At 41.8% G+C, this 27,767-nt stretch overlaps 1 protein-coding gene across 1 annotated transcript in view; it reads left to right on the forward strand.

The window, feature by feature from the left end:
* Positions 1-27,767, forward strand: part of ALK (ALK receptor tyrosine kinase) — an 815,814-nt gene that overhangs the window by 94,168 nt on the left and 693,879 nt on the right. Inside the window, exon 2 of the mRNA XM_045054731.1 lies at positions 13,998-14,130. The gene's annotated coding sequence lies outside the window, so the exon portion shown is untranslated. The remainder of the gene's footprint in view (positions 1-13,997; positions 14,131-27,767) is intronic.

The raw sequence follows: 27,767 nt of genomic DNA on the forward strand, positions 1-27,767 counted from the left end.
AATCTTTTAAGTAGCAAGAGAAAAATGATTTGTGTTATATGAGGGAACACTAATCCAATTGGTTTACTTGTCTTCAGAGAAAATGAAGGTCATAATTTAGTGTAATGACATATTGCAAAAATGCCAAGAGAAAAAAGAAATGCCAACCAGGAATTCTATATCTAGCAATATTATCCCTCAAATATGAAGATAAAAATAAACTTTTTCCAGATAAATAAAAACTGAGAGAATTCATTGCTAGCAGACCTATCCTACAAGAAATTCTGAAGAAACACCTTCAGAATGAAAGAAAATGAGACAAGATGTTAATTGAACACATAGGAGGAAATGATGAACACCAGAAATGGTGAATGTGTGGGTAAACTATAAAAAAAGAATGGAGGAAATTGAGCTTTGTTGGAATAAACTTGTTAAATTTTATTGGGATTAAGGTGATACAAACTTAAATTAGATTATGATAAATTAAAGAAATATACAATCTTATAGTGATCACTAAGAAAATAACTAAATATAGTGAAAAATAAATTGAACAATTAAAATGATACACTAAAAATTGTTTAATATAAGAGCCACTAAAGGTGGAACAAACAAATGGAAATGGAGGATCGTATGGAAAATAAGTAACAACTTGCAGACATAAATCCAGTCATATCAATAACTACATTGCATGTAAGTGGATAAAACACTCCACTTAAAAGGCAGAAGTTCAAAGGCAGACTAGGGTGTGCCAGGGTGGCTCAGTCGGTTAGGGATCTGACTTTTTTTAAAATTCTTTTTAATGTTTATTTATTTTTGAGAGAGAGAGTGTGAGCAGGGGAGGGGCTGAGAGAGAGGGAGACACAGAATCTGAAGCAGGCTCCAGGCTCTGAGATGTCAGCACAGGGCCCAACGTGGGGCTTGAACTCACAAATGGTGAGATCATGACCAGAGCCAAAGTCAGAAGCTTAACTGCCTGAGCCACCCAGGCATCCTACAGGTCCTATAGGTGTCCTTGATTTCAGCTCAGATTCTGATCTCACAGTTTGTGAGTTTGAGCCCTGCATCAGGCTCTGCACTGACAGTGTGGAGCCTGCTTGTGATTCTTTACCTCTCTCTCTCTCTGCCCCTCCCCTACTCATTCTCTCTCTCTCTCTCTCTCTCTCTCTCTCTCTCTCTCTCTCTCTCAAAAATATATAAATAAACATTTAAAAATATTTAAAAAATAAAAGGCACAGTGGGTTGAAAAGCAAGATTCTTTAACGGGGGAAACTTAGCATGTCTGACTCCATATTGCTTGTTTTTCCCTTGCTGCTGTGACCTACAGGCTAGAAACTTCTGCTTAGGCCTGTATATAGGCATGTTACAGCTGAGATTTGCAAAAAACTGATTTTTTTTTTTTTTTTGCAAACCAAAACCTACCTCACTCAAGGAGTTAAGGAAGAATGTACAGAAATGACCGTGCTATTATGTTTAAGATATACGGGAACAACATGACCAGATTCCTGTATACAAAGACCAACTACTCAGGGACAAAAGAAGTTATACAACACTCCTCAGATATCTACAGATGTCATCACCTTTTGACTCCAACCCTCTCTCACATTCCCCTCTTCCTAACATAAAAGAAGCTCAAATATTGTACTGGAGGATTCTTTGGGACAATACTCTTCCATCTCCTCAGTTTCCTGGCTTTCCAAATAAAGTCACCTTCCTTGCCCCAATACCTTTTCTCTCGACCGAATGGCATACAGAATGAGCTTGCAGCATGCAGAATGAACTTGGACTTGATGAAAGTTCAACTTTATGCTACTTATAAGAGAGCTATGTTTGACTCAAACAAATAATAAGGAAAGGATATACCATGCAAACAATAAGAGAACTGGAGTGGCTATAAATAGTATCACACAAAGTAGATTTGAAAACAAGAACTATAACTGAGATAATGAGGGAAATTTCATAATTATACAAGAGTGAATATATCAAGAAGATAGTACAACTATGAAGACTTAACAATAGAGCTCCAAAATACACAAAGCAAAGGTGGCAGAAATGAATGGAAAAACAGATAATTCAATAATAATAGTTGCAGATTTCAATACCTCATATCAATAACAAATAGAACTAGAAGGAATATTAATACTTATATAGAAGACCTAGCCAGATATTATAGAGCATGCCACCCAGCAACAGCAGAATACACATTATTTTAAAGTGCATATAGGAGCACCTGGGTGGCTCAGTCGGTTAAGCGTCCGACTTCAGCTCAGGTCATGATCTCGCAGTCTGTGAGTTCGAGCCCCGCGTCGGGCTCTGGGCTGATGGCTCAGAGCCTGGAGCCTGCTTCCGATTCTGTGTCTCCCTCTCTCTCTGCCCCTCCCCTGTTCATGCTCTGTCTCTCTCTGTCTCAAAAATAAATAACATTAAGAAAAAAAAATAAAGTGCATATAGAATATTTTCTAGGATAGATTTTATACTAGGCCATAAAACAAGTCTTGATAAATTTACAAGGATTGAAATCATACAAAATATGTTCTTCAATCACAACAGAAAGAAATTAGAAATCTATAACAGAAAGAAAAATTTATCCATTCATCAGTTGATGGACATTTAGGCTTTTTCCATAATTTGGCTATTGTTGAAAGTGATGCTCTAAACATTGGGGTACAAGTGCCCCTATGCATCAGCACTCCTGTATCCCTTGGATAAATTCCTAGCAGTGCTATTGCTGGGTCAGAGGGTAGGAGGGGAGGGTGGGTGATGGGTATTGAGGAGGGCACCTGTTGGGATGAGCACTGGGTGTTGTATGGAAACCAATTTGACAATAAATTTCACATTAAAAAAGAAAGAAAAATTTAAAATCCTTCAGTTTTGAAAATTAAGCACATTTCTGAATAATTCATAGATTGAAGAAAAAAATCACATGACAAATTAGGAAATACCTTGAAGAGAATGAAAATAAAATACAACATATCAAAAATTTAAGATGCAGACAAAGCAATGCTTAGAGGAAAATTTATAGCTTTAAAATGCTTATATGAGAAAGGAAGAAAGATCCTAAATCAAAAATCTAAATCTCTACTTCAGGAAGTTAGAAATAGAACCAATCAGTTCAAAGTAAGTATAAGGAAATAAATAATATATTTTCAATGAAATAGAAAACAGAAAAACAATAGAGAATCAATGAACTCAAAAGTTCTTTTCTTGAAAATATTTTTTTAAATAAAGATTAATCTTTACCTAGACTGACAAATAAAATAAAATAAAATAAAATAAAATAAAATAAAATAAAATAAAATAAAGGAAAGACAAATTACCAAACATCAAGAAGTTAAAGGACTTATAAAGGAATATTATAAACTTCAGGTCAACAAATTCACAAATTTGGCAATTAGATGAGGTAATCAAATTCCTAGAGAGATACAAATTACCCAGACTAACTCAAGAATAAGTAAAAAATTTGAATAGGCATATGAAGAGTAAAAAAAGTTGAATTCATAATTACAAATCCTCCCACAAAGAAAAATCCAGGCCTAGCTGAATTTAGTCAAATATATGCCAATCTTACACCAACTCTTTCAGAAAATAAAGGAGAAGGGAACAGTTCCCAGCTCATTCTTTGAGGCCACTCCTACCCTGACAGCAAAAGCAGACAATGACATCATCACAAGGCAAGAGCGTTATTCCTCATGAAAATAAAGGCAAACATCCCTAAACTGAATCCAGTAACATGTAAACAGGATTATGCACAGTGACCACACAGGATTTATCCACAGGAATCCACACAGGAATCCAAATGGATCAGAGACTTGAGTGTGAATGATAAAACCACATAAGTGCTGAAATAAAACATGATTGAATTTAGTATATCCTTATGAATTCTGTTTTGAACTTTGTAAAATCCAAATGTACTAAAAGAAAAGATTGATAATTTTTACTACCTCAACATAAAAAAGAAAGTTTTCAATCATAAACAAGAAAAAAAAAAAACACATGCAGCTTTACCCATAATAAGAAATTAAAATAATACCGAAATACTGTTTCTTACCTTCAGAAATAGGATTGGAAAATAGGAACTGCCGTTTATTGCCATAGGAATGTGGAGTGGTATAATCTCTGTAGAGGGAATTTGGTAATATCTAACAAAACTACCTGTATATACATAACGGTCTAATAATTAAGAAAAATCAAGAAAACCCAAGTTGAGATAAATTTTGTAAAATAACCAACCTGTAATCTCCAAAAATTTCAGTGTAGTGAATGACAAAGAAAAACTGAGGAACTGTTTCAGGTTAAAGAATTCTAAGGAAACAGGACAGCTTAATGCAATGTAATCCTGGACTGGATCCTTTCTGGGGGGTGGGGGAAGCTACTGCAAAGGGTATTATTAGGACAATTGATGAAATTAGAGAATCCGTAGTTAGATAAAAATATACTAATGTTAGGGGCACCTTGGTGGCTCAGTCAGTTAAGCATCTGGCTCTTGGTCTCAGCTCAGGTCTTGATCTCAGGGCCCTGAGTTCAAGCCCTGCATTGGGCTCTGCACTGGGCATGAATCCTACATAAAGACAACAACAACAAAAACATATTAATGTTAAATTTCCTGGACTTGATAAGTGTGTTATGGTTTTGTAAGAGGATGTCTCTGTTCTTAGGAAAAATACATTGAAATATTAAGTGTAAAGGAATATGATATATATAACCCACTCTCAAGTCGTTCAGAAAAATTATTAAATCTATGAAATATGTAATATTTATATATTTATAAAGCATTAATTGTAATACTTTAATAATGCATGTATTATAAAAAATAGAGAAAGAAGATGATAAGACAAATATGGGATGATATTAAAAATATGGGTAAAGGTTGTATGAAAAGTTTTGTGCTGTACTTGCAACAGCAAGATTTTTGTAAGCCTGAAGTCATTTGGAAATATAAACTTAAGAACAAAATTAACGTGGCTAGAAAAAATATCCAAAACCCTGTAAGACCTGTACTGTATTATGTATGAATTAGAGAATTAGATTTCTCTTTAGTAAAAAAGTCAGGGATGCACCACATTTTTTGTGGGTTCTGGATTTTAAGATTTTTAATAACCCTCTTGAAATAATCTTTTTTTTAAATAAAGCAGCAGCAAAACTAATATGCACATATAGTTTATAATAAAACCGATTCCCCCCAGCCCACTCCCTGCCCTTCCCATCCTCAACCTTGGCTGTTTCTCAGAAGCTTTATCTTTGAACCCTTCCTGGATTGAGTCTGGATCCCACTGCATATGTTATGCAGTACACTGATCCCACTCCCAATTTGAGAGAGTGTCAGTTGACTTCCGCCTACAGTGAAGGAAGATGTAGCTTGTTTATACTCTCATCCTCCCCTTTCTGATCTTCTAGAAGAATGATGTCACTATTTTAAGTTCCTTTGGCTTTTTTCCCCACCAGATTTATTAGGATATAACTGACATAGAACATTATGTAAATTTAAATTGTACAACATGATGATTTGATACATGTATGAAATGATTGCCACAATAAGGTTGGTTAGCACATCCATCACGTCACATAATTACGTGTGTGTGTGTGTGTGTGTTTAGGACATTTAAGAACTACTCCCTTAGCAACATTTAAGTGTATGATACAGTATTGATTAACTATAGTCACCATGCTATACATTAGATCCCCAGAATGTTTTCTTCTTATAACTTGAAGTTTGTATTTTTTATTAACATCTCCCCATTCCACCCTCCCTGCCCACCCCCCTCCCCCACACCCTTGCAACATTCTCCTCTAGTTCCTAGCTTTAAAATTTTAAATATTGTAGTTAAACCAGTGCATCTCATCATAGATAGAAAGTAAAGACCGTATCTCTTGACTTGCACTTTGTAAAATGAAAGCATTAAGACCCTGTCGTTCCCTTTACTTCTTTTAACTCTTAATTTCTGTGAACTAAACCTTTAGATTGCTAAAGTTGAGAGTATCTACATTATATTTTGGAATTATAATTAAGTTTTCTTTGTCTTTACTTGATTCTAAAAGTGGAAACCAACACAAAACTTTCAGGTTACTGCGAGGAGGCGCTGTTGATTGCATAGCCAAGTACTGTGCTCTGATTACATTTCTTCCTCCTTGGCTGCAATGTCTTCACTCCTGTGCCAGTCAAAGGAGAAATCCTCAAATGGATTTTTTTTTCTTGCACTCCTCCAATTGGTCAGACTCATGCCATATCTAGCTTAATTCATATTTGGACTTTGCCTTTCTGGTACTTACCCCTTTTTCAAATTCCATGCTGAAATTACAGATTGCTTTACACTTTACTTGTTTAGGGGAGAAATGTATCACTTTTCAGCTCATTCCTTTTACTGCTCAGTCTCTCTGTTGTTCAGAATCCATTTCATTTCTTCTTCAAGGATAATGATCTCCTGTTCTGTCCTGTGTTGAGTCAGCTGCTTCATATTTGGACCCTAGCTTTCTTGAGAGCTTTTAGTTTTTCTTGGAGTATCTAAGTGCCTTCCTTTATTTACTTCCAGGTGTTTCTGGGCTTTGATCATCCCAAATGTGAGTTCACACTCCATTTTGTTGAGTCCTTTCTCCCTTCCTCCTCCCACTCCTGTTTTCTCTGTGTTTGTTTTTTTGGGTTTTTTTCCCCTTCACTGAGAACTTCCTTCTGAGAGGGCTGAGCCTCCCTGATTCATTCTTCACTGGGCTCTCACACTAGGGCATTTTTTGTATTGCTATCCTTGTTGTATCCATTATTTCTTAGATTCCTTAGCTGCCTCTTTGCTTTTTCTTTTCTTTTTTTTTTAATATGAAATTTATTGTCAAATTGGTTTCCATACAACACCCAGAGCTCATCCCAACAGGTGCCCTCCTCAATACCCATCACCCACCCACCCCTCCCTCCCACCCCCCATAAACCCTCAGTTCTCAGTTTTTAAGAGTCTCTTTTGTTTTGGCTCCCTCCCTCTCTAACCATTTTTTTTTCCTTCCCCTCCCCCATGGTCTTCTGTTAAGTTTCTCAGGATCCACATAGGAGTGAAAACATATGGAATCTGCCCTTCTCTGTATGACTTATTTCACTTAGCATCACACTCTCCAGTTCCATCTACGTTGCTACAAAAGGCCATATTTTGTTCTTTCTCATTGCCACATAGTATTCCATTGTGTATATAAACGACAATTTCTTTATCCATTCATCAGTTGATGGACATTTAGGCTCCTTCCATAATTTGGCTATTGTTGAGAGTGCTGCTATAAACATTGGGGTACAAGTGCCCCTATACATCACTACTCCTGTATCCCTGGGTAAATTTCTAGCAGTGCTATTGCTGGGTCATAGGGTAGGTCTATTTTTAATTTTTTGAGGAAGCTCCACACTGTTTTCCAGAGCGGCTGCACCAGTTTGCATTCCCACCAACAGTGAAAGAGGGTTCCTGTTTTTCCACATCGTCTCCAGCATCTATAGTCTCCTGTTTTCTTCATTTTAGCCACTCTGACTCGTGGGAGGTGGTATCTCACTGTGGTTTTGATTTGTATATCCCTGATGAGTGACGTTGAGCATCTTTTCATGTGCCTGTTGGCCATCTGGTTGTCTTCTTTAGAGAAGTGTCTATTCATGTTTTCTGCCCATTTCTTCACTGGATTGTTTGTTTTTCGGGTGTGGAGTTTGGTGAGCTCTTTATAGATTTTGGATACTAGCCCTTTGTCTGATATGTCATTTGCAAATATCTTTTCCCATTCTGTTGGTTGCCTTTTAGTTTTGTTGATTGTTTCCTTTGCTGTGCAGAAGCTTTCTATCTTCATGAGGTCCCAATAGTTCATTTTTGCTTTTAATTCCCTTGCCTTTGGGGATGTGTCAATTATGAAATTGCTGCGGCTGAGGTCAGAGAGATTTTTCCCTGCTTTCTTCTCTAGGGTTTTGATGGTTTCCTGTCTCACATTCAGGTCCTTCATCCATTTTGAGTTTATTTTTGTGAATGGTGTAAGAAATTAGTTTAGTTTCATTCTTCTGCATGTTGCTGTCCAGCTCTCCCAGCACCATTTGTTAAAGACACTGTCTTTTTTCCATTGGATATTCTTTCCTGCTTTGTCAAAGATTAGTTGGCCATACTTGTGTGGGTCTAATTCTGGGGTTTCTATTCTATTCCATTGGTCTATGTGTCTGTTTTTGTGCCAATACCATGCTGTCATGATGATTACAGCTTTGTAGTAGAGGCTAAACTCTGGGATTGTGATGCCTCCTGCTTTGGTCTTCTTCTTCAAAATTACTTTGGCTATTCGGGGCCTTTTGTGGTTCCATACAAATGTTAGGATTGCTTGTTGTAGCTTCTAGAAGAATGCTGGTGCAATTTTGATTGGGATTGCATTGAATGTGTAGATAGCTTTGGGTAGTATTAGCATTTTAACAATATTTATTCTTCCAATCATGAGCACGGAATGTTTTTCCATTTCTTTATATCTTCTTCAATTTCCTTCATAAGCTTTCTATAGTTTTCAGCATATAGATCTTTTACATCTTTAGTTAGGTTTATCCCTAGGTATTTTATGCTTCTTGGTGCAAGTGTGAATGGGATCAGTTTCTTTATTTGTCTTTCTATTGCTTCATTGTTAGTGTATAAGAATGCAACTGATTTCTTTACATTGATTTTGTATCCTGTGACTTTGCTGAATTCATGTATCAGTTCCAGCAGACATTTGGTGGAGTCTATCAGGTTTTCCATGTATAATATCATGTCATCTGCAAAAAATGAAAGCATCTTTGCCAATTTTGATGCCTTTGATTTCCTTGTGTTGTCTGATTGCTGATGCTAGCACTTCCAACACTATGTTAAACAACAGCGGTGAGAATGGACATCCCTGTCGTGTTCCTGATCTCAGGGGGAAAGCTCTCAGTTTTTCCCCATTGAGGATGATGTTAGCTGTGGGCTTTTCATAAATGGTTTTTATGATGTTTAAGTATGTTCCTTCTATCCCGACTTTCTCGAGTGTTTTTATTAAGAAAGGATGCTGAATTTTGTCAAATGTTTTTTCTGCATCGATTGACAGGATCATATGGTTCTTATCTTTTCCTTTATAAATGTGATGTATCACATTGATTGATTTGCGAATTTTGAACCAGCCCTGCATCCCAGGAATGAATCCCACTTGATCATGGTGAATAATTCTTTTTATATGCTGTTGAATTTGATTTGCTAGTATCTTATTGAGAATTTTTGCATCCATATTCATCAGGGATATTGGCCTGTAGTTCTCTTTTTTTACTGGGTCTCTGTCTGGTTTAGGAATCAAAGTAATGCTGGCTTCATAGAATGAGTCTGGAAGTTTTCCTTCCCTTTCTATTTTTTGGAATATCTTGAGAAGGATAGGTATTATCTCTGCTTTAAATGTCTGGTAGAATTCCCCTGGGAAGCCATCTGGTCCTGGACTCTTATTTGTTGGGAGATGTTTGATAACTGATTCAATTTCTTCGCTGGTTATGGGTCTGTTCAAGTTTTCTATTTCTTCCTGTTTGAGTTTTGGAAGTGTGTGGGTGCTTAGGAATTTGTCCATTTCTTCCAGGTTGTCCAGTTTGTTGGCATATAATTTTTCATAGTATTCCCTGATAATTGCTGGTATTTCTGAGTGGTTGGTTGTAATAATTCTATTTTCATTCATGATTTTATCTATTTGGGTCATCTCCCTTTTCTTTTTGAGAAGCCTGGCTAGAGGTTTATCAATTTTGTTTCTTTTTTCAAAAAACCAACTCTTGGTTTCATTGATCTGCCCTACAGTTTTTTTTAGATTCAATAGTTTATTTCTGCTCTGATCTTTATTATTTCTCTTCTTCTGCTGGGTTTGGGGTGTCTTTGCTGTTCTGCTTCTATTTCCTTTAGGTGTGCTGTTAGATTTTGTATTTGGGATTTTTCTTGTTTCTTGAGATAGGCCTGGATTGCAATGTATTTTCCTCTCAGGACTGCCTTCGCTGCATCCCAAAGCATTTGAATTGTTGTATTTTCATTTTCATTTGTTTCCATATTTTTTAAATTTCTTCTCTAATTGCCTGTTTGACCCATTCATTCTTTAGTAGGGTGTTCTTTAACCTCCATGCTTTCGGAGGTTTTCCAGATTTTTTCCTGTGGTTGATTTCAAGCTTCATAGCATTGTGGTCTGAAAGTATGCATGGTATGATCTCAATTCTTGTATACTGTTTTGTGACCCAGTATGTGATCTATCTTGGAGAAGGTTCCATGTACACTCGAGAAGAAAGTATATTCTGTTGCTTTGGGATGCAGAGTTCTAAATATATCTGTCAAGTCCATCTGATCCAATGTATCATTCAGGGACCTTGTTTCTTTATTGACCATGTGTCTAGATAATCTATCCATTTCTGTAAGTGGAGTGTTAAAGTCCCCTGCAATTACCACATTCTTATCAATAAGGTTGCTTATGTTTGTGATTAATTGTTTTATATATTTAGGGGCTCCCGTATTTGGTTCATAGACATTTTTAATTGTTAGCTCTTCCTAATGGATAGACCCTGTAATTATTATATAATGCCCTTCTTCATCTCTTGTTACCACCTTTAATTTGAAGTCTAGATTGTCTGATACAAGTATGGCTACTTCAGCTTTCTTTTGACTTCCAGTAGCATGATAGATAGTTCTCCATCCCCTCACTTTTAATCTGAAGGCATCCTCAGGTCTAAAATGAGTCTCTTGTAGACAGCAAATAGATGGGTCTTGTTTTTTTATCCAGTCTGATACCCTATGTCTTTTGGTTGGTGCATTTAGTCCATTTATATTCAGTGTTATTAGAAAAAGATATGGGTTTAGAGTCATTGTGATGTCTGTAGGTTTCATGCTTGTAGTGATGTCTCTGGTACTTTGTCTCACAGGATCCCCCTTAGGATCTCTTGTAGGGATGGTTTAGTGGTGATGAATTCCTTCAGTTTTTGTTTGGGAAAACCTTTATCTCTCCTATTCTGAATGACAGACTTGCTGGATAGAAGATTCTTGGCTGCATGGTTTTTCTGTTCATCGCGTTGAAGATTTCCTGCCTTTCCTTTCTGGCCTGCCAAGTTTCAGTAGATAGGTCTGCCACTACTCTTATGGGTCTACCTTTGTAAGTTAGAGGGTGGTTATCCGTAGCTGCTTTCAGAATTTGCTCTTTATCCTTGTATTTTGCCAGTTTCACTATGATATGTCATGCAGAAGATTGATTCAAGTTATGTCTGAAGGGAGTTCTCTGTGCCTCTTGGATTTCAGTGCCTTTTTCCTTCCCCAGGTCAGGGAAGTTCTCAGCTATGATTTGTTCAAGTATACCTTCAGCCCCTTTCTCTCTCTCTTCTTCTTCTGGAATTCCTATGATATGGATATTGTTCTGTTTGATTGCATCACTTAGTTCTCTAATTCTCCCCTCATACTCCTGGATTTTTTAATCTTTTTCTCAGTTTCCTCTTTTTCCATAATTTTATCTTCTAATTTACCTATTCTCTCCTCCGCCTCTTCAATCCATGCTATGGCCACCTCCATTTTATTTTGCACCTCATTTATAGCATTTTTTTTAGCTCCTCATGACTGTTTCTTAGTCCCTTGATCTCCGTAGCAATAGATTCTCTACTGTTCTCTATGCTTTTTTCAAGCCCAGCAATTAGTTTTATGACTGTTATTCTAAATTCTTGTTCTGTTATATTGCTTAAATCGTTTTTGATCAATTCTTTAGCTGTTGCTATTTCCTAGAGTTTCTTTTGAGGAGAATTCTTCCATTTCGTCATTTTGGGTAGTCCTTGCAGTAGCTCCTAACTGCAGGGCACTTCCCCTGTGCTGTCCAGAGTATCTTGTGTTGGCGGGCGGGGCTGCAGTCAGACCTGATGTCTGCCCCTAGCCTGCCGCTGGGGCCACAGTCAGACTGTTGTGTACCTTACCTTCCCCTCTCCCAGGGGCAGGACTCACTGTGGAGTGGTGTGGCCCCTGTCTGGGCTACTTGCACATGGCCAGGCTTGTGCTGCTCCAATGGGATCGGGCATATTAGCTGGGGTGCATCTGCAAGGTGCACAGGGGCGGGAGAGGCAGGCTTAGCTCACTTTGCTGTCTGCTTCGGTCCGCTTTGTGGTCCACTTTGTGGTCCACTTTGTGGTCCGCTTCGGGAGGGGCCCTGCAGCACCAGGAGGGAGGCAGGCCGGTCAGAGGGATGGATCCACAGAAGCACAGTGTTGGGTGTTTGCACCATACAAGCAAGTTCAGTGATGGGAACTGGTTCCCTTTGGGATTTTGGCTGGGGGATGGAGAGGGAGATGGGATTGCCAGCCCCTTTGTTCCCCCTCTGAGCTGAGCTCTGTCTTTCAGGGCTCAACAACTTTCCCTCCCTTCATTGTCTAGCCCTCCCTGCTCTCCGAGAGCAGAGCTGTTGACTTTTAATATTCCAGATGTTAAGTCCCGTTGGCTGTCAGAACTCATGCAGTCTGGCCCCTCCGCTTTTGCAAGCCAGACTTGGGGATTCCACCTTGCCGGGCAGGCTGCCCCTCCACTGCCCTGGCTCCCTCCCACCTGTCCGTGTAGCACGCACCGCCTCTCCACCCTTCCTACCCTCTTCTGTGGGCCTCTTGTGTACACTTGGCTCCAGAGAGTCCGTTCTGCTAGTCTTCTGGCAGTTTTCTGGGTTATTTAGGCAGATGGGGTGGAATCTAAGTGGTCAGCAGGACGAAGTGAGCCCAGTGTCCTCCTATGCCGCCATCTTCCTCCTAAACCTGCAGTCCAATATATCCCTCTAACAGAGTCTGCCCAGAGCCCTGCTGAGGGAGGTGGTTCTTGGAGGTTGTTGTACCATGGGACCCCTCCAGCTTCCCCATCACGGGTGGTTATATGAGACTTGGCCATGCCCCAAGGAAAACCAATCTATAGATGATGACAGCAGCTGTCAGGTGATTTTGCCTTGCTTTACCTCATCAGACTGATGGAGACTAAATTGTATCCAAGACTCTGTTAGCTGTTTGGTGATGCTGAGCGTGTGCAGAGTCTGCAGCACATGCAGTGAAGCAAATACAGAAGCACACTGAGTCACATTAACGGTTGGGCATTGACGAGTGACAAAACAGGATAAGGCAGTCACTGGCAGTATCATGGGCCCCAAGTGGCCTTCATCTGGCCTCAGACTCTATTAGCAGGGTTAAGTCATGGAGCTGTTCTTCATATGAAGTTTGGCTGGAAAGCTTTTCTTGATTACAGTGAGGTCTGGCCAATGGCTAAGAGTCTTTTTCCCTTCATCTCGTCTGCACTCAAACCATTAGCCTCTATTTGCTTGGGAGTGCTGTAAAAAACTTTTAGAATTGGGGCCAGAATGAAACAAACCCAGAGGTGCTGTTCAAAGGCCATATGCTCCATGAAGCTACTACTGCCACCCAGGGATTGCTTCTTCTTCTAAACTCACAGAGCACTTTGAACACTATAGATATTCCTTACAGGACACGGCCCATGCCCCATGTTGGCTTTTAGACCTGTGCTATTACTCCTGCAGGGTTAGAAGAGTTTGAGGACCATGCTTTGTGCACCGTTATGTCCTCCCATGTGCTTGGAGTGAGGATGACACATAAGGACTGGTCACCAAATGTTTGCTGAATCTGTGAATGAAACGATGCAAGAAAAGGAGAGAGCAGTGGAGAAAAGGATTTTAGTAAATACACATGGGAATTTCTAGGTATTATTTATTCCACTAAGCACATGGATGTATGAATTCATTTAACAAGAATTTTGGGGGGACACATTTGCTGTGTATTAAGTGTTAGATATACAAAGACAGAGAAGATACAACCTTTCTTAAGGTGTTCTCAAACAGATGGGAAAGAGAGAGTTTATAATTATTATAATACAGGAAATGTGTTTTGATAGCTCTCTGAAAGTAAATCCAATATAGGAGCAAGGAATTCTTCACCAAAAGGGAGGAGAGATTAAGCTCCTACTATGTGTCTGTCCTCTGCATAGATTCAGTGAGGTGATTCTCAGAGTAAGGCTTTTGTGCTCTGTATAATAAACCCTTTGTTCATCTTATAGGTGAAGAAACAGGCCTTGCGAGTTTGAGGCAGAGCCCTGGGTCCCACAGCCAGCAAGTGACCGAGGCAGGACTCCACCAGGCACTTGTGACTTGAAAGCCGCTGCTCTCTGGAGCGTTGGGTACCTGCCACAGGTAAGTGCCGCAGAGTTGCAGGCTGCTCAGACCCAGGATTTGTGGCCAGGAAACACAGGGTCTGATTTAAGAAGATTGTTCTGACTATAACTAACACCCTTGGGGCCTTTAGGCAAAAACAAACCCACTGTTTATTGGCCTCGCAAGACTCTTTAAGCCTCAGCAGCTGGCTTGTGTTTCAAGGAGGCCTGGTGTTGCCGTCTCGCACCTGGCCCTCAGGCCAGTGTGGCCGGGCCCAGCTGCTGGGCCCAGAGGGAGGTGCAGACACAGGCTCCACGCTGCAGCTTCTCCAGCTGCTCTGGCCCTGGGCTTTGCAGCCCGGCTGCAGGGCTTCCTTTAATTGTCATAAACCTGTGGACTCTGTTGCTGTTTTCATTAGTGCTTTGTTTTTGTTTCAAGTACTAAGTTCAGCAAGGGGCCTGGAAGAGGGAGTAAAACATTTATCTATCATTGGTGATGTCATTACCAAAAATAGCTGGCAATTTCCAGGCCAGGGTTGTGCCGGAGCCAATCTGCAGTGCAGCCTGGTTCCCGGACAGAGGAAAATGGAGACACATGCAGGAGGAGAGGGACCCTGAGGGACTGTACCCTGAGGGACTGAACAGCCACCTGCTGGTCAGCAGGCATCCAGATACTCAGGGATAAGGCGGGGGGCTAGCAGTGATGGGAAGGGAGACACAGGCCCCAGGTGCCGTTCTAAGGGGACCTGCACAGATGGCAGCCATAGCACAGTGTGGCTGAGAGTGGGCACAAACACATTTCGTCGACCTTGGCACCACTTGCCTTCCTTGCTGTGCTGGTGAGCTCCTCGGAGCAGGGATGCTTCTGGGAGAGGGCAGCTGCCCATGCCCTTCCTGAGTGTTTGCCCTCAGGGTTCGTGGAACCCTCCTGAGCACATTCAGTCCCTTCCTTCACCTCTTATGAACGCTCTGAGTGAATGACAATGAGTATGTTTCGCTGGAACAGAAAAGCTCACACAGCTCCAGGGAGAGCAGACCTGTATGTAGAGGTTAGGAGCATGGGTCTGAAGGTGAGAACAAGCACTTGTCCCACTCCACCCCTGCCACTTTGTATTTGCACGAGCCTGGGCAAGGGACTTGGTGTCTCTAAGCCCCGGTGATCTGTGCAATGGGGCTAGTGCTGCCTACCTAATTTGTATGCAGATTTAATGAGATAACATTTAAGGGGCACAAGATATGGTGCAAGTGCTCACTGAGTGGAGGCCATTACGGGAGTAAAGTGCCCTTACTCCTCCATCCTCAGTCGGCCCCAGACTGAGGGTCCATGTATGTTAAGCCCTCTGCATGAACCCACACTTTCTTCCCCTTCCTGGGTTTGGATGGGTTTTACTGATACAAAACTACTCAGTTTAAGTGTTTCTCTCTGTCTTGAACTTTCCCTGACCCCCGACCAGGCTGAGTCAAATGCCCTTGCTCTGGGCTTCATAATTTGCCTCATATCCCATATTGTTTGGGTAATGATCTGTGCATGTGTTTCTCTGTCCCTTTAGACAGTAAACTCCAGGAGGGCAGGGACGATATTTTCTTCTTTGTAATCCAGCATCACTCGTAGTATGTGGTGTAGAAAGGTTCAATATGAGAAAAACTGAATTCGGGGTCCAAGGTTATCCCTTTCTATAGGTCAAGGCCAGGTGCTTGCTGGAGGAGGTTGGGTTGATAGCATCAATCACGTCTTTAATAGGACAGGATCCAGAGGGGAGCAAATTCTTATTCCTGCATTCCTTGTCTGAGCTGGGAATACTCTGGGGACTTTAGACAGATGTAAGCCATTAAAAGGAGAGGAAAACCGAGAGAAGAGAAAAACAAGCAGGAAAAGGAAACAAAAGCGTGAATGGGTCCATTATAGATCTTTGATGGTTGAGCAAAAAAATAATTGTTTGAGCATGAAAATAACAGAAGAGAAAGAGAAAAGTATTAGGGAGAGGACAAGCAAATAATGCCTCATAGACCCATACCTGCTGCCTCTGTGGGAAGGCCTGGCTCTGGGCCACGCAGTGAGGTTTCAACAGCAGGAGGAGGTGAGTGTGGGAGCCATGGACTCCAGTTCTGGAGTTAGATTGTCTCTTTGGGATCCATTTGCACCAAATGGCCTCGAGCTGGCTCTTTAAAGTCATACAGTATGGTTAACAACATCTATTTTGTTGTTGTCATAAGGACTAAATAAGATGATGTGTATAGAAGCAGTTATCAGAGTGCCTGGAACATAGTCAGTGCTCATTAAATTATACCAATTATATAAATGTTAATGATGTTTCTGAATATCCTGGGTCTGATTCCAGAGTCTCAGAGAGCTGGGGGAATGTGGGATGAAGGGGAATCCTTGCATATAGGATAATGTGGCCTAGTAAAGATCTCCTCCTCTCCCAGTTGTTGTTCACCGAGATACTCAAAACATTTTTACCGTGGTTTTGAAGGAATTCGAAATATGGAGAGAGAAAAATAAAAACAACAGTGGAAAGAATGATCCTGGAGTCAGGACACCCGAGTGCTGGTCTAACTCCCACCACTGCTCAGTTTTGTGACCTGGAGCACGTTCCATAAGCTCTCTGGCCTCTGCTCACTCATCTGTCAAATAAAGGAATTGGTCTATAAGCTCTTTTTTTTTTTTTTTTTTGTCTAAACAATCACTGATTTTAATATCCAACCAAACTGAGTTGAAACATTTTTTCCCCCCCACTTGTCTACAATTGCCTGCTACCCTACCCACTTGGCTGGGGCTGTACATTGATTAATAGGTGAAGCAAACATCACCAGACAGGGTCTTTGTAAAGGGAATTGATGCCTGAATAAATACAAGTTATATCTAGCACTATATATTTAAGAACCTAAGTTAAAGAACCCAGAGATTTGTGAGGTGGAGGTGGGGGTGGGGCGGGAGCGGCATAGGAAATACAAAGCTTCCTCTGAATGCAGAGCATGACCAGGCTTGGGTGCGCATGGGTCCTCCTCTGAAATACAAGCAGTGACTAAGGCAGGGGTTTCCATCTCAGTGAAGGGAGGACCAAGAACAGACCGCAATGATCAATCATATAAAACTGCAAGGTTGCCTGATGGAGGAGGGCATAGCCTCCCAGGGCCCTCCAGGGGAGAATTATGACCAATAGGACAGATTGCACATTTCAGTGTAATGTAAGAAAACTCATTCGTTTTATTGAAACGGGTTCAGAAACTTTTTCTGTAAAGGGACAGATAGCAGATATCTAGGCTTTGTGGACCATACAGTCTTTGTCATAGTTACTCAGCTCTGCCATGTAGTGTGAAGGCAGCCACAGACAATACATAGTAAGCATGGCTCTGTGACAGTAAAAAATTATTTACACAAGTAAGTAGCAGGCCAGATTTGGCCTGAGGGCCATAGTTTGCTGACTCTGGCGTGAGAAGAGCATGTGTAGACTTGAGTGGCTGTTGGAGGTATGTAGTCAATACTGCCTCCCAACATCCCAGGAGGAGCAGTGTTTCAGTAGACATTGGAAGATCCTCTTACTAGCGTCAGGGCTCTCTCTTAGGTAGTACTGGCCTGTGGGGTTTGTTTCAGCACTAATTCCCACACTTCTTAGAAGGTGGACATAGGGCAAGACCATAGGGCTCTAAGTGACTGTGTGGGGGCAGAAGCCCTTGGAAGGAGAATTGGGATCATAAGACAAACTCCACAAGTAATCTGAGGCTTCTGCAATCTAGTCTGGCACTTTTCAACTTTGTTCCATTCTCTGCAGAGGAACATGGTCTGGGAGGGACTTTCTGCTCTTCCAGTTTTGGCAGATTTGAAGAGGGATCTTATGGAGATGGTCAGTTACTTAATATATCAGATGGGAAAAAAATTTCTTTCTTTTTTCTGTTATTCCCTGCCCCACCGCCACATGCTGTTTGCCCAACACACACACACACACACACACACACACACACACACACACACACACACACACTTCACTGCTCACTAGTGGTGTTTATATTTTCATGCACACCAGCTGAATACAGAGCAGTCATCTAAGAACTTAAAAGAAACACAGCCTAGGTAGGAAACTGCAGCTCTGTCTCACCCCACACCTTCCTCTTCATGGTTTGCTCCCCAGAACATCATCTCCTTTTAGGATTTCCTTTATAATCTGTTCAGCCTTCCTCAAAAATACGGCAGGACTTGGAAGTGGAAGGAAGGCTTCAGGGTTGCCGGAGGGAATGTTCAGCATATTCACACCAGACTGCTGTTATGTGACTCCAGGCTGCCCGGCACTGCTGCACGTGGAATGTTAAGTCGCTGGGCCCCTCGGGCGGCTGCCGGCAGCTCACTGTGGATCCTGTCACAGGCCACTGGTAAGTCGAGTCCTCATGAAGCCCAGCTCAGTGGAGCCAGGCAAGATTCTACCTCTTTACTTGGTCATTCCGTCCAGTCAAGAGCCAACTAGGAATCTCTGCAGATGCACTGAATTATCTTTCACCTTCATGGCCTGGCTGCCTGTAGACTTCTGAGGCCTCCAGGACACTGGCATTTCTGCTAGGTTTGCATCTGCAGCATTTCAGGTAGAAATATGAAGGGAGCAGGTGTCAGACCATTTGGGTTCAAGTCCTGGCTCCGTCACTTAGTACATAATGGTGCTTTTGGAAAGACTTGACTTTGTGAGACTTAGGACTTCTGTGAAAAGGAAGTTTAAAAGTGAAATAAAAGCCATATAGGTACAGTGGATTTTTTTTATTTGTGGTTGTCCTGTTCTATAAAGTCACTGAGAACACTGCATTAGCAAACACTGAACCAGTGCTCCTAGGGGAAATACAGAATTAGGCTCCTGTGAGCCTCTGGTCACAATGGTTTAATTAATATGCCAGCATATAACCCTGTTGTATGTGTGTTTGTGTTTAAAGACATTTTATATATATCGTTGATTGGTTAACACTGAACTCATGGCCAATAGCACCGTAACCTGTGCCTGAATGAAGCCTATCTAACACACGCATTTCCTCTACCTTCTTGTTCTGCAGCACTCTAGCACTATGCTTGGGGACTACTGTAAACAGTGAAATCACCAACACAAAGCACAAAATGTGTAAAATGTGGCATTAAATTTAAAAAGGCCCTTGTTTATATAGTATGAGAACTGTAACAGAAAGAGCATCATCTTGTCTGACCTGAGCTAGGATCATGCACACTTTTTGCTGCTCTGCACATGTGTGTGAATGACCACAACAGCACTGCAAGAATTAATTTTGGGGTTACAAGTAAATTTTGGTGACTAGGAGAATTTGCACATACCAAATGTGTCAATAATGAGGATTGACTGTCTGTGAGGGTCATCATGAGGATCTATTGTGATAAAATCCAAGGGACCCCATGTAGTGTGCAAAGCCCTCCAAGATGTATCCTGTCCCTGCTTTCCAAACTTTTCTGTGGCTGCCGCCTGACACACACCCCATTTTCCTGCTATCCTTGCTGTTCTCTGGGCAGGAAAAGAAATGCTGTTTCTTGCTTCTGTGCCATTACACACACTATTTTCTGCTTAGAATGCCCTCTTTATTTGCACAAAGATAAACTATTGAGCTCAAGAGATGCCAGTAGGTAGGAAACCTGTTCTTGCACACAATCTGTATATTTGGCTCAGAATAAAAAGGTTTGACTTCTAAGATTTATTTTTTAAGGCACACGTGAAACATATGAAGGTGTCTTTTCGTTAAAGACTACTTTTTTCTGATTCTCCTAATCATCAGCTCTTGCAGAAACTCAGTCCCTGATGAATGCTGTCAGGATCAGGACTTGGGGTGAAATTCCTGCTTCATTTTTCCAGACTTTTATGCTCAAGATTTGGGGAACCCTCATTCCCAGCCTGTGGTTTCTACCCCTGACCTAAGCTTTCATCACACGAGACCTTTCAGGATGGTAAGGTTGGAATAGCAATCACTAAAATAACATCTGAAATCAAAGGCAGCCCTTTATGTTTCAGAATGATAGTCCTTCCCCCATCCTTGGTCACTCCAGGTCAGGGCTGGACTTCTTAGAGATGTGGAACCGTAATGCAGTGAGTCCCAGGAGTCTGGGTCCCAGGTACCTTCCTCTGAGCAGCTTGGCTGGATGTCCCTGCCAGCTGGGTTTGAGCTTCCATCCGTTCTTCCTACCCCTTGCACATGCCCACTCTGTTTCTGCCTTTTCTCATGCCAGCATCTCTCTGGTCCAGGGGCTTGTTTCTATGTTTGTTTCATCTTGACTGTAGCCAGCTAATTTCCAGCTGCTCCTGGCTTCTCCCAACTGTGTGCACTGCCTTCCTGTCACCTCTCCTGCCAAGGCTCTGACAGTACCATATGACTCCAAGAAGAGGGGGCACCAAGTAGTGAAAGAACACTGGGTTGAGAACAAAGCAGACATGGGTTGTGGCCCTGTGTCCACCTCTTGTTACCTGGGTATTCTTGTAGGAGCCCTTTATTTTTCTGTGTCCCGGTTCCCCAGTGTATACACTGCAGGACATGTAGATTGTAGAGTGCTTTTTCAGCATGCACATTCTCTGACACTATGAATCCTTGGAAGGAAGATGGGGGGATGCTTCTCATTTGTCCACAGGTGGGTAAACCACCTTTGAATAGCTGCAGGGCTAATGAAAATCTGCTCTGTGACTGTTTGGTTGAAGATTTCCGCCTACAAAGCTGCAGGCTGATGGTGACAGCACCTGTGTGAGTGCTGCTGACAAGAATGAAGATGGGGCAAAAACAAAAACAAGACAGAGGGTTCATGGGTTTCAGAGTCATCTCACATCAGTCAGTACTTTTCTCTTAGAGGAGAAGAACCTCTCAGGGTGTCAGAGAAAGCCTTACTGCTCACTTTTCTAATGTTTCTTGGTGGCTCAGACATTGACTCAAAAAGAAAACACAAACAGCCTAAAGCCCATGAACCAAGGGAAGAGAATGTTCACCATTTATGGACATTTGTAATTTAAAATGAGCAATGCATGGCAATTACAAAGAGGACTGTGGTGGTGGGATGGTGGTGGTGAGGAGGGTGATGCTGGTGCTGATGGTCGTGGTGAGACAGTAGTGGTGGTGATGGTGGTTCTATTGGTGGTGATGGTGATGGAGGGAGGGTGATCATGATGATGATGACCACAGCCAGCACATACAGAGATACATATTATGTGCTAGCACTGGTGCGAAGTCTCCATAGATACCATTTCATTGAATCCTCAGAGCCACATTGTGTTAACCTAAGTCACAGGGATGTATCAACAATGATATCATAAGAACAACAAACCCATACCTGCTTTATATTTCTCCCAGTCCGGAAGCCACTGCTCATCTGTGACCCCTTTTCTGTTTTGACTTTGCAACAGTCCTACAGCATGGGAAGCCTGGCTATGTCTTATGTTATGGATAAGGAAGTAGAGACCCACAAAGGTTAGATAGCAGGGCACCTAAGAAAGAACTGTTGGAGATCACTTCAGGGAGCCTGCACTGGGGATTCGAGGGCAGTTCTATCACTGTGACTTGTGCAGCACAAAGAAGATAGAGTGTTTACTCTTATGTGGATAAAGCATTTACTCACTTGCATGTCCTTGGCTATGTTGAAACCAGATTTGGAAATATTTGCCATGTGAAAACTTCCCAAAGTTCTTTAAAAAAGAACGTGGTTCCCCTTCTCCATGATCCTGAGCTTACTGTTTTTCTGTCCCGGTGGTAGAGCTCTTTCTTGGGTCAGCTACTGCCGCTCTGTGCCCCTCAGTGATGGCTGCTTTTTCTGCCAATTTTTTCTTTGAAATCATTGACCTTTGAAATTCTAGGCTCACTTAATCTCCAGTCTGTGTTGCCTTGGCTGCAGCCAACTCTTAACCCAGGCACTGTGCAGAGTGGGGCCATGGGCAGTGGAGTGGAGTCCAACACTGGGGCCCTTCATTTTCTCCAAGGTCAGCCAGAGGGCCCAGACAAGAATAAAGATGATCTCAGTATGCTTGCTTCCAGTTTATACATTCAAGAACTTTATGAACTCATTCTTTTAATCTTTCTTCACATTTCTGTCTTGTCTCAGCTTGGTACCATGTGCCCTTCTGAGTAACTTTCTTCTTATTTCATCTTCTAGGTCATTCATAAGGATGTTAATCATTTAAAAGGATGGGAGCTTCCCCTACCTGGAGAATGCTTTTTCCTGAACTCATTGAAAGTCTCTTTGATTTGCCCAAGAACTAAGAAAATAAAATCTAGACTAAGTGGGAAAATATTCTGTGTGAATAACATATTTATAAGCTCTGGGTGTTATATCAAAATCCCCACATTGTGGAGAAGCCTGCTGGCTGGTCCCATTGGCAGAGTAAGCAGTTGCCTATATAGTGTGTTTTAAAGTTTGCTAGAGAAAGCTTCCTGCCTCTAAACATATTGCCTTGGATTCTGCCATTACAGATACATAGCTTAGCATTAAATATTGTCCTCTATGTTTGTGAGATAGGGGTGAGAACCTCTTTTAAAATCAGAATGCTCCTAAGGTGGTTTTCAGCTGGAATTGTGTTTGCCTCTAGTAACAGAGTCTGGGTTGAGTTTTAAAACAGGTACAGGCAGATGCTGTTAGTACCCTACACATGCCTGTCTACAATGTTCTCACTGATTTTGCAAATACCCCAGTCTTGGTCCTGGGTTTTTTTGTGTGTGGGGTTTTTTTTGTTTGTTTGTTTTGTTTTTGTTTGTTTTTTTAGGCTGTGGGAGCATGCTTGGCTTGTGCACAGGGTGGGTCAGTGTGTTGGAGAATTCATGCCCTACAGAAGCTGGCCTCTCCCAATCTGGGTTGGGATTTCATGCATGCAAACCCCAGCTCCTCAACCCTTAGTGTCCTAATTCTTTTATGTGTTTTACCCTGTCTCTCAGATTTCCCCAGTGAGACTAACCTCCAGTTTCTCACTGTGGAAATTGGTTGGATGACACACCATTCTTGGCTTCCTTCCCTTCCCTGTGTCGCTTTCCATCCCCCTACTGGTGTTTCCTGGGATTACTTCCCAAATACACTGCAGTTGATTTTTTTGTCTGAGGACCACTTCTGGGGAAACCCAGACCTAGACACCAGGTAGCAGCAGGTAGGCACATTCCATGAGGCATGAAGGACCCAGGTTGCTTCTTCCACTTTACATCTGCAGTCTATGATTTTCAATGTCATGGTAACAGCCCCTGAAGGCATTGGGTCTATGTTTCAGGCAGGAAAAAGGAGAAAACACTAAAAGCCAAGACAAAGACTAAAACCTTTTCCATCAGAGGTTTTATTTTAAACAAGAAGGGATGTCTTCTCTGTGGTGTTCTGCCTGTACCTCTTTTGTTAGAATTATGTCACCCCACACTCGCATTACAGTGGATACTGGGGAACTGAACACTTTTAACTGAGCATATTACCCTGCCAAACAAAACGGGGGCCCTCATTGTTAAATAAAAGGAGAATGAATACTGGATTAGGCAAGGAGCAGTGTTTCTCACAGGAGTTGTTGCCTTATAACGTATTGCTAATAGCCGAGTGTGGCATGGGCTTATTAGATCCATGGTACTCAAAGTATTGACTGGCAGCATTGGTGTCATCTGTGAACTTGTTAGAAATTCAGGTTATCAGGCCAGCCCCACACCTGTTGAATCAGGATTTGTTTTTAACAACCCCTCACAGTCAGGTAATTTATGCACAATCAAGTTTGAGAAGCCTGTCTTCACTCACTTTCTTTGGCATCAAGATGAACAAGGGAATCTCTGGCTCTTGATATCCTTTCCTTGGTCTTGCCCAGTGTCTTATCAGTGGTAAATTTCTGCTGGATGACTGAATAAGTTGTGCCAACCCCAGAGATGGGGAGACGTGTCCTCCCTAGTCCCTCACAAAGTGACTCCCCTCTCCTTTGGACTCCCCTCTCCTCCTCTCCCCTGGCCCCCTCGGTGCCCTTTGAGTCTTTTATGCATCATCACCAGTTTTGAACTTCTCTCACTGTTCTCTTGGACCAAAAAGTCTAGGATCTTATCTCATTCATCTTGGCATCGTTCCCTCCCAGCACCCAGCCAGGTGGTTTGCTAGGTTAAATTGAATGGAATTAAACCTCCTATACCTGGTTCTACTTTTGTTTTTTTACTGCTTTGACTATTCATTTCCATGTTCCTTTTCTTAAAATAAAGCAGCTCCCATAACTAACAAGGTAGTGTTTTCTTTCTGGATTTTCCTAGCATTGTTTTAAATGACTCTGGTATTTGAATAAATAGAAAAAACATAGTGCAGAGATTTCAAACATTTTTTTCGGCAGCAGGATTCTTTCTGCAAACATAGAAACTCAGCGTGTGCTCAGATCTGAGCTTTAATGAAGTGGTGATGGGGGTCCTGAGTCCTGGTCATGGGCCTCGCCTGCAGAACGCTTCCCAGCCTTCATAGTCCTTGTACATGTTTTTTACCGTAGTCCGCTTGCATGAGGCAAAAGTTCCATGACCCACCCATTCCTTCTTTCAGTGATCAATAGGATTGGTGAAGATAAAAAAGAGTTGAAGAAAAATAAAATCAACAAATTGTGATAAAGTGTGCTGCTAGTAAGAAATACATATTGCATACTTTTCACATCGTAAACGAGGAAAGCAAGCACAGGCAAGTGTATATGTGCTAAAGCAGCACCTCATGGTCTTAAAACAGCCCAGTGATTTAATTATGCTTTCTTTGGTAGAAGGCTCAAGTTATTCCAATGGCACACATTCACAGGCAGCACATTACAAGGTAAGTGTCCTTATAAAAGCACAGGGATATAGATGATTACTATTAAACTGCAATTATTGAAAAAACGGTAGGCCTGAAATACTGTTAATGCAACTATATATCATGACACACCATGGGGTTAACCCAATAATTGATAATACCCTAAACTGATAATAATGAGGCTAAATGAACAGCACTTTATACTTAAAAAAATCAAAAGTAGCAGCTCTTAAAAACCTCACCAACTCACAACAGTTGTGGTAATCTTGTTGCTAGTAAGAAATCATATGGAATATTATTCACCTTGTGAGTGCAAGTCACAATAGCAGTGAGGACCCAGTGATACAGAAAATCAACTTGCTCAAAATAGTTGGAGTACGGCTATCTCTAAGACATTGCATGAACAGGAAGTAAGAGTTGGGAAACGTGGCTAGGCTTTGTGAGGCATCCTCACGTTTTAGTGGATACTGAATTAAACTCCTCTGCAAATGCTAACAGTGAGCTACTTTTAGTTTATGAATCCCAACATTTAATGACCTCGATAACTCAATTTAAGTTGTTACTAAGTAGCCCATGGTCCCATGTCCTGATGAAATTCTAGAGAACAGCTCATCATCCCCTGGAAGAAAGGGACACCTCTTGTATTCAGCAGGCTTTGAAAATTGCTGCTGTAAAGGAGGAGAGGGAGGATGGAAAAATGCTTTGCTTCCCTCAAAGGAGCTTCCCTCATTATGTCATGCTGCTGGAGATAGAAGCTAAACTCACCAGATGGGCTCTTTCGATGGACCAGGTGTGCATTCATGTCCCTGCAAACTTGCCTTGATGTGGTGTGACTTTCGGGGAAGTAACTGCTGGTGATGTTGGAGGTTCATTAGCAGAGTCCTCGAAGCCCCAGGAGGCATGTCAGGAGGACCGTTCTGAGTAAGGGTTCCTTAATGGGCTGAGCTGCTTTACTCTTTTGCTAAAAGACCAATTTACTTTTTTCACTTAAAGACCAATTTAAAAGCAGAAGTTCTGCCACTTCTCACCACCCTTGACTCTAACCACAGGAGCTGCCTGTGGGTCTCCTTAGTGTTCTACGGCTACTTTCCAAAGCAGCCCTGACTCCATGCATGTGAGGGGTAGATACTTTGTAAATATGGCTGGCTATCTCCAGGAATTCTTGTACTTACCTGTGGCCATAAGTCAGGTGGATTGGTCTAAGACCTGTACAGCATCAGCAGGCTGTGGGGAAAAGGAGGCGGCAGGAAGAGGGCAGAGATGTGTACAGGGAAATCAACCCTCTCCCACAAAATTAGAAGCCAGCAGATCAGCCATGTGGCAACCAGGGGGCGCTGCACATACCGTCTTGGATCTTGCTAGCCTTAATATCTAAGGCAACTCAGGAGCAAACATGTGTTCTGAGACACTGGGAAAGTTAGACACAAGCTTGCTCCATGGATATGGGGTTACAGAGCCAGTTTTGGGCACATGCTCACTATGGCTGGAAAGATCTCCTTGTCATAGACTCTCATGGCCCATCCCAGTAAAGGCTTGATTTTTCTAAAGAAAGTTCCAAGTTACCTCATCTGGTTCTGGTTTAACCAATATGCCTTACTTCCTTCTTTCAGAATGTCCATTAGAATCTACCCAGGGATGATTTGCATGGGTTTCCATCTTCCCATAAATTTATAGAACCTTTGGAAACTCTGGGTTGAGATAGTTCAGAAATAGCGTTTGTTCCCTCTAGAGTGGTTGGAACATACTTAGATAATTCTAGGGACAGCCTGATGATTTAATTTGGGCCTGGAAGAGTTGAAGAAAAAGAGCTGGGCCTTTTGGGCCGTAGGAATTTCATCAGCTCTTGTAATAGCAATGGAACTGTAAGGCAGTGTTTCTTCTCAGATTTTGGTATACATAAATATTAGCAGGTCTTCAGTGGAGCCCGGATTCTAAAGGTTTTTTTTTTTTTTTTTAATTTTGTGTTTATTTCAAGAGGGAGATAGAGAGCAAGAGGGGGAGGGGCAGAGAGAGATGCAGACAGAAACCCAAGCAGGCTCCATGCTGTCAGCACAGAGCTTGTTGTGAGGCTTGAACTCAGGAACCGTGAGATCATGACCTTAGCTGAAATCGAGAGTTGGACACTTAACTGACTGAGCCACCTAGGCATTCCCCAGGATTCTAAAGTTTTAATCAAGCATCTTGGGCTATTCTCATGCTCACTGAGAAACACTGATGTGAAATTTGGGTTTGTAAACTTTACAACGGTGACATTAGCTGGCTTGAGGTCAGGATAGGGAGTGTTTCTGAAATGACTCTGAGGCCAGGGCTGGGGTGTGCTTTGTGAGTCAGAAACAGGCAAGGATTAGGGCACCTGGGTGGGTTCAGCTGGTTAAGTGTCTGACTTCGGCTGAGGTCATGATCTCACTGTTCGTGAGTTCGAGCCCCACATCTGGTTCTGTGCTGACAGCTCAGAGCCTGGAACCATCTTTGGATTCTGTGTCTCTCTCTCTCTCTGCCCCTCCCCCACTTGCCCTCTGTCTCTCAAAAAATAAATAAAATGTTAGAAACAGGCAAGGACTTAGGTAACTCAGGGGGGAGGGTTCAGAAAGGTCAATAGTGTATGAATAGGTTTGGGTTTGAGGGTTTTGTAGCATAGTCTCCTTTCCTTAAATGTTCCTTGAAAACTAGTAAGGCCCTGATGGTAACTTCTCACTCAACACCCTAAAATGAAACTTGTGTAGTGCCTCCTTTTTGTAATCCATTTTAGAAAAAAAATGTTTAAAATTTTCTAATCATGGTTCTCAAGGTAGAGATTACCACCTGATTCTAAACTACAAACTCATTCCTCCAGCTTGAGATGTACATGCATATTGTCTGGCAGGTGCAGTATGGGGACCACAAAGATTGTTTGGGGGGATCTGAAATTTTTACGGGACCATGGAGTTTGGAAATATAAGAATTACAATTCAATAAAAGGTGAA

The sequence above is a fragment of the Felis catus genome, chromosome A3 (genome assembly GCF_018350175.1).
Source record: "Felis catus isolate Fca126 chromosome A3, F.catus_Fca126_mat1.0, whole genome shotgun sequence".
NCBI lineage: Eukaryota > Metazoa > Chordata > Mammalia > Carnivora > Felidae > Felis > Felis catus.